Genomic DNA, 8,212 nt, shown 5'->3' with positions numbered 1-8,212 from the left:
GTGAGATTCGGAGATAGTACACGAGGGTGACATGGAAGGGGTGTGATAATACGGGCTCTGACTGAGCCAGGTACACGAGCATATGCCTACCTTTAAGGACAGAAGTTGTCTTGCTGAAATCAACGGGACTGCTCATGGTGTTAAAGTTAAGCATGTGCTTAAGTACCTTGCTGAACCTGAGCCGTACTGAGGTCTTGCTCTCTTGAGTTCAGCATTCTGCCTAACCCCACCCCCCTAGGGATTTAATAAGCCCTACGAGGACGCAAAATCATGAGTGTCACGAAATAAAGTGATTAAGGCAGGTATAAGGGATTCATCAGAGTTATGTGCTGGAGGTGAGGAGAGGCAGAAAGACCCCTTTACGCACCATGGAAATGTGCAAGAAAACATAAGCAGAGACAATAAAAGGGAAATGCAGATGAAAACAGTTGAGACCAAGATTTCTACCTGGGAGGTAAAGTTAAGGGCTCCGTGAAGGACAGTGACAACAGTCAAAGACTATCATATAAGCTAGCAGACAGGAAGTATGAGGAAATGACGTCATATACAGTACTAGTCCGGTAGTTTTGAATTCTGACATAATTGCAAAACATAATATGAAAAAGTATAAACAAAGGACAGTGGCCCGTTTCAAATCCACTTAGGGGAGTGAGCACCCAATTCCCATTTCAAGTCTCTTAGCAACCCCTGGAAAACTCACCCGAAGCCCAGCACTGGCCCTGTACATGCAGGTTTTTTAAAAGGTCTATTAACCAGCATTTGATTTGTCCCTCCTTTCCCCGGTGCTGACCTGGCCTGGCCCATTAGGAGGCAGAAGGGTCAGTCAGTCATGAGACGGTTGGGGTGACAAGATGAGTTGCACCTCTGAGAAAAGAGAAGCAGGCAAGATTACTCCCACCATATTGGGGGCTTTGCACCCTTGTCCACAGAATACTTTTAAAAGTTGTCAGTAACGATTTTAGAGACTTGGGGGCCTATTACAGTCAATGAGAGTTTTATCAGTACAGGCAGGATTTCACTCCTGGTCTTATAGTAGCGCAGGTTTTTGTCTTGAACAGAGACAAAATTCCACCAAAGATGCTTCGTTGGCCGCATTTAGAATTGAAGAGGATTGGACATTCAAACTGTATCAATCCCTGCCATGGGCCCTTTCACTGACACAACAGCCAGTAAGAGCATTCAGAGGAAAAATGACAATATCTCCAGGTCCTTGCAGTAGCTGTGTTGGTCCCAGGATACTAGAGAGACAAGATGGATGAGGTAAAATCTTTTATTGGACCAACTTCTGTTGTGAAGAGACAAGCTTTTGAGTTTAGACAGAGCTCTTCTTCAGGTCTGGGAAAGGTATTCTGAGCGTTACAGGTAAATAATTCTAGGAGGCTTAATCATTTCACCATTGAAATCCAGGGTGAATGTGCTACCCAATCATCTCCCGGCACCATTAGAGTATATTTAGGCTATTAGGCTGCAACTTGCAACTTATCTAGTAGCCATCCAAGATGAAAGGAGACATGAAAGCTGTGGAAAAGGGATAGAGAAAACACATAGATGAGCAGAGAATTGGGAATGAAAAGCAAGGAAGGCAAGTGAGGCGGGACAAAGGATTAAAGATGTAGGGAGAGGAGGAAGGAAGGGAATGGAAAGAAAGAAACAGACTGGGTGCAGAGTAGAAAAGAAGAATGGGAGATATAGACTGTGTTATAAACAGGAGTGTAGTTAGCAATTTGAAATGCATGCACACAGTGGCTGGTGGCTGCCCATAACCTTGCAAGCTACAGCAGCCATTATGCACCACACAATCATTAACGCAACAGATGCCACCAGAGATACCTAGCAGGGTGTTAATATAATGCCTGAGGAAGAAACCACCTGCCAGTTTGGCATGGTGTCCCAGGAAAGATACACAAATCCTAGTGATTTTGCATTATTTAATAAAACATCTATTGCTCTCTCAACACACGTGTCATTCCCATTTACCTTAATGGGAATTATACACATCAAAGGTGAAACAGAGACATAAGCCCAAAATCTCGATGGGTGTAAACAGGAAAAACTCCATTAAAGTCAATGGAGTTGCTCCCATTTCCACCAGCAGAGAATCTGACCCCTAAATATTCTATTCTATTCTATTCTATTCTATTCTATGTAGGGTATTGAGAGGATTTCTGTCTTTATAGATCCTAGACACCAAGGGCTTCTTGCTCACACTCGTGTAAACCTGGAGTAACTGCAGTGATGTCAATGGAGTTATACTGGTGGGAGAGGAGAATTGCTACAGAACGGTATTTTATGGAGAAAAGACCGGTTTGCTCTCGTTTTTATATTGAAAACGTCATAGCAAGAAAACCGATGGGTATCATTACTCATTATTTAATACTGAGACGTGTTGCAGCCCTTTACAGACATGCAGGAGAACGTATCCCAAGGAGCTAAAGGTTGCATAGGCAACTTGCAATCCAGCCCCAGGAAGAGCTAGCATGCAGGTGTGTTTTCCCAGAGGCAGAGCATGGACTGAGACTCACAATTGACTCCCTCCTTCCCCCTTGCTCCATGAGAAGTAAATTGTACCAGTTCCTTTCTGGGCACAGTTTATTTCCCCCTTTGCACTGGCGTAGATGTGCTATCTAGCATGTTGGGGATGGAGCTAAGACTCTGCCCACTTTGCACATATCTGCATGGAATGGGCAGTAACAATCCCCCGGCAGCTACTCTCCCTGCCATGTTACAGGTAGCCTGTGCAGGGTCTTAAGGGACTTTTATATCCCTTTACTCCTCTGCACTGGCCCATAGCCAGAGTCAAGACCTGGCCCTAACCAGAGACGCAAAGCAGAGATTCAGGGAGAGACTTATGTTATCTTCTGACCTTCTTCTTTTAACCCTTCCTTCTTTGCTCGTTTTCTTATTTTAACACAAGGTAACTGTCGCATCTTACTAGCCTTCCCCCATCCATCTCCTCCCTTGGCCTTATTCCCTCAAACCTTGCAGAGTCATCCCTGTGCTTTGCCTCCTCCCAGTTTCATGGAAGAATTCAGTCATGAGGATAACAGAATTATTTATCATTCTCTCCCGTTCCAGGATAACTTGCTGCTTATGGAAAGCACCCAGGAGCAAGAGAGATCACACGATAGTTAAACACAGACAGAGCTTAAAGGGTCATATCCTCCCATCGACTTCTACACCACTCTCCTCATTGATTTCCAACAGGGAACGAATTCAGCAGGCAGATCGATGGCAGGATCTATTAGTCAAATGTCACCCATTTAAAGGTGAACAAATGCTGAATTCTACAAAGCCAAGGGAGGATGCTGGGGGTGGCTCATCTTTTGCAGAAAAATAGGAAATCCATTTTTCATGCAGATCCGAGTAGAGAATGTATCCTTTCTGATATGTGACACTTCAGCTATGCTGCTTTGTCTGCTGATTTATAAATAGGTAACACAGGCCACAAGATCAAGGGAACAAGGATCGAGACAACTACATGTGACATAGTTGAAATGGTTTGAATATTTTGTGCTTCTTTACAAGTTTGTTAACAGCACTTTGTGATATGGCAATCCTAGCACTCATCGGAATATCCATTCAAGTTTTCGCTATGAAAAACGGAAGTGTGTGGGGTCAATGGTCTGGAACGGGACCCTTGACAGTGAATAGGATTTAGGCTCCCAAGTGCCTGCCTTTTTAAAATGAGATTTTAGGCTCCTAAATCTGTTAGATGTTACAACGCTGAATGCAGCAATGCCCAAATACATTTTAAAATCTGGGCCTCTCTGTATTTCAGATTACCAGCTTGGCAAGTGGATATAAAGGAGCGGTGTTGGATTAGAAAGTGCTTTGAGTAAGATACTAGACAAGGGCAAAGTATTCTTATTTTTATTGAGTTGTGTGACTCAGCAGTTCTTACGCAGAATTCAGTGCTGAAGAACTAACGGCACATGGGCCATTGTTATTATTTATCGTGTTGTGGGTCTGTAGTTTGGACTGAAATGGGCAGTGTTATCATTACACACAAGGTAATAATTTGAGAGTGAATGTCTCACAACAGCTAGAAAGGTGGATTAAGAGAAGATTACCTTCAGAAGGACTTTGTTGTTGGCCCCAATCCGACAAAGTATTTGAGCACATACTTCATTTTAAGGAGAGGGATTCCAGTGGGGATACTCCTTTAACTAAAAAGTTAACCATGTGCTGTTTTGCAGGATGGGGAACTTTGGGCTAGATCTTCAGCCACAGCAAACTGATTTACTCCAACTGAGAATCAGGCCTGCAGGTTTTAAGAAAAAGCCAAAATATGCTTCCAAAAAGGAGCTGTGTAATGGTAAGATGCGCAGCCGTGTTGTAATTGTATCCTTTGACTTACTGTTTCCCCCATCTCTGCATGTTGCCTTAGGATCAGTGGATCAAAGGGCCAGAGATCCAACTACGGAATTTCACAGTCACGACAAACATCTCCAACTCACCACAAATTAGCCACTTCCATGAAAATGCTCATTGTCCCTGTTAATTCAGTGTCTGTGGACCTGATCCTGTAAGCCCTTACGTCTGTAGTCCCTCCTTCAGTGGGGCTATCCATGTATGGATGGGGTAGCTCTGCTGAGTTACAGGGTAGCATGGATGCAGGAGAGTAAGAATTTGGACTTGCAGCTTTAGCTTTTTAGGCAAGAACTGTCATGCTGTTTTTATATGGTGCCTAGCACAATGGAGCTGAGCTGGATCAGGTGCTACCAAAATACAAATAATACAAAATAGTATTGCAGTTTTATAGTAGATAGCAGGGCTGAGTTACATCCTGGATTCAAATCAAAATGAGAATGATGGTGTTTCCCACTGACTTTGCACTGGTATAAATGATGAGACAAGGAGCACAACTATGGAGGATCAGGCCCCAGGGTGTAAGATATATTTATAACCTATAACTATATTTTATACCCATCTATCTCATAGAACTGGAAGAGACCCTGAAAGGTCATTGAGTCCAGCCCGCTGCCTTCACTAGGAGGACCAAGTACTGATTTTGCCCCAAATCTCTAAGTAGCCCCTTCAAGAATTGAATTCACAATGCTGGGTTTAGCAGGCCAATGCTCAAACCACTGAGCTATCCCTCCTCCTTAAACTGTGTTGGCACTCTTACAGGTGTTCAGCTAAATGCGCTAAATATCAATGACAATATATAGCGCATTTTAATAGATCTCTCCAATAGGCATGTTAGATTGACTTGCTGTCATTCCATTCTTCTGTGGAGAAGGGGAGTAGGGAACAGCTTAATATGCCACTAAAATAGTGTGCTGGTATGCGAACAGCTTGGTTTAATGCCAAACAATGTATCTCACTATCCAGTCTAGCAACCCAGCCAGTTCATACACTCAGTCCTGAAGGTGAACTTTGTGTCACTCAGTAGTGATGCCTATCCACCAGGATCCCTTATCCTTGTCTCTAGGGTGGAAATATTATTTGCATATTACACAAATCCTACCCGTAGATTTCTATGTAACAAGGGTTTGATCCTGTTCCCATGGAGGTCAATGGCAAAATGCCCATTAATTTCAACGGCACAAGATCAGGCTCTGAATGCAGATACCATCCCATTAGAAAAGACACTAGTCCATCTCCATAAACACTTTGACTTAAAATACAGGCAGAGGAACAGGTTGTACAGGCCAGAGGGTCTCTGCACATTCATTGGATAGAACATGGGAAAATTCAGTGGACTCCACCCTACTGATCACTTTTTCTTACCAAAACATTTCAATTGATTTGCACGTGTGATTTTCCGAAGTACCTGTCTCCCATGAAAGTCTCTGGAATGCTGTGCTAAATAATAATAAACACAGAGCTCATCCCAGAACAAATAGGCCAACAGAAGAGCCCAAAAGTAAGAGCTGAAAAGGGCGGCATGAATATTCATAGGTGTTACAACTGGATGAGGGGCAAAAACTGAAGGGGTGACCTTCCACACTGTGTGCACTTGTAATTTTTTTGCCCATAAACCTGCTGCAGACCTTAACCCTGTCTCTGTGTGACTACAGGCATAAACCAGGCAGTCAACAGTACCAGTACGTAGGATGATTTGCACATGTAATTTATTTATGCAGATCCAAAGCTACAGGAGCAAATTTTGAAGAACCAAACAATGTGCCCCTGGAGAGGGAGGACATTCAGGCCATCTGAAAACATAGGCCAAAAAAATGAGAGTGTTCAAAGTCTGACTTTTTCCCCCTTTTAAGAAGTGGGTGAGCTGCCTTTTACATGCACTCCATATTTAAAGCCATTTGCCTATGTCGCTTTCCGGATTGTCCTTTTTAGACTCTGTCCATGGCTTTTATAAATGTTTGGGATTGTTGCTGAAAGACCTGGGATCCTATTCTCCGAGACTGCTCTTTACGGTCTATTTCTGGAGCCATGATGCTTTCTGCTCTAAGTAATTTTGCATCTGCTTTGTGATAGAGCCTTCGTTACAGAATGTGCCCAGTAAATTCCAGTGTTGGTGTCCTTCCGCCTTCAGTAAAACAAGTAGGCCATCCAAAGAAGAACAAACAAAACACGTGACTAATGTTTTTATTATTTTTTAACATGATTGAGAAGCAGACGAATCCCCAAACTGAAATCAATTTGTACATTAATCTGGGAGGTTTGGCGGGATTAACTTTCACATTTGATTACAAAAATGTAAACTTGTTTTAGATACTTAAAATTCATTCATTAGTGTTTGTCAGGCACTCAGATACCAGAGCAATGAGGTTCCACAGAAATGCCAATGAATAAATCAAATCATTAGAGTGGCTGCAGCCAGGTGGTTGGTGGCCATTTTAAAATTGTCCTAACTCCCACCTGCTGCCTCCAGTGCTTCCTTTAGTTCTCTCTGGCTAACTTGTCGGAACCCAGAGGTGCCTTCCCTCCCACTCCTCCCCACTGCAGCTTCTTCCTGCTCTCTCCCAGTGCTCTGAGACCACTTCCCTCCCAATCCCCATCACAGCCCCTGGGCCTCTCTCAGCAGGAACTAAGTCAGGGCACACTTTGTAAAAACATGATTTGGTTTCATTATACCAGTTGACCTAGCCCTGTTTATACTAACTTAGCCTGCACTGGTTTAAAATGGTGTTTGAACTGGGGACAGCAAAGATGATTTGGGCCACAGTATGAAAAGAACTTTATGTGCAGCTCAGGACTCCACTGTGCTAGGTGCTGTACAAACACGGAACAAAAAGATCGTGTCTGCCCCCCAAAGCTTACAAACTAAGTAAAAATATAATTCAGAACTCTTGTGTCTTCTGAAGTATGGAGAGTTAGTGTTGTCCATAAAAGCCAAAAAAGTGTCCTACTTAATTCAATAGTGTCTTATAATTTGCACTAATCCTCATTCACACCCATTAAAACTCCTACATCATCCCTTCCTACATATAAATGGCTATAGATATGACATAAAAATATAGCAATCCACCTCTGGTACACTTTTGTATAATAGACTTACATGGACAATACCACTCAACACTCTACTGCATTGCATATTACTTTTGTGTGACATTTTCCATATAAAAGTGTCCTAGCCTGTTAGTAAGAATTCTTAAACAGAACATAGGGATTTTCATACAGAAGGCTACTTAGATACAGAATTTCCTTCATAAGCACAGAAAAAACTTTTCAGAGAGGAATAAAACTGCATGCAGAAGTTTCTGCAAGCTAGGCGCTGATCATCGGACTCTTTTGGCTCTTACACATTTTGCCCCATTATCAAATATTTGCTACGAACCATATAAACAGCCAACTGTAAATTGCTTCTAGAGGAAGGATGCCCATCTGATCACAATGAGAGATTTAAAAAAGATGCAGCTGCAGTAAATTTTTCATGAAACGACGCATACAAGAAATACGAAAGACTTCTTATCACTAGATAACAGCTAAAATTACTCCTGAAGTTTTTTTTTTTTTACTAAAGGCTCAACTTTTTAAGGAGTTACCACTGAATATCCAGCCAATTATGTTTCTAGATAAACATTAGCCAATGAACTAATGAGGGGGAGGAATAATTGCTCAATGAGATTTGCATTGTTAGACTCTTCACAACCTTTTAGGGACATCATTGTTGTTATTACTATGACAACACTGACCACAGGTTTGATTTTAACCCCCACAAATGATTAGAAGAAATTAAACAGTTTAAAATGAAGTCATCACTTTTCTGCTTGTGTGATGTCACCCTCCTGCCCTCCTAACCAGG

Source organism: Mauremys mutica, chromosome 11, assembly GCF_020497125.1.
Source record: "Mauremys mutica isolate MM-2020 ecotype Southern chromosome 11, ASM2049712v1, whole genome shotgun sequence".
Taxonomy (NCBI): Eukaryota; Metazoa; Chordata; order Testudines; family Geoemydidae; genus Mauremys; species Mauremys mutica.
This window is presented reverse-complemented; position numbering follows the sequence as displayed.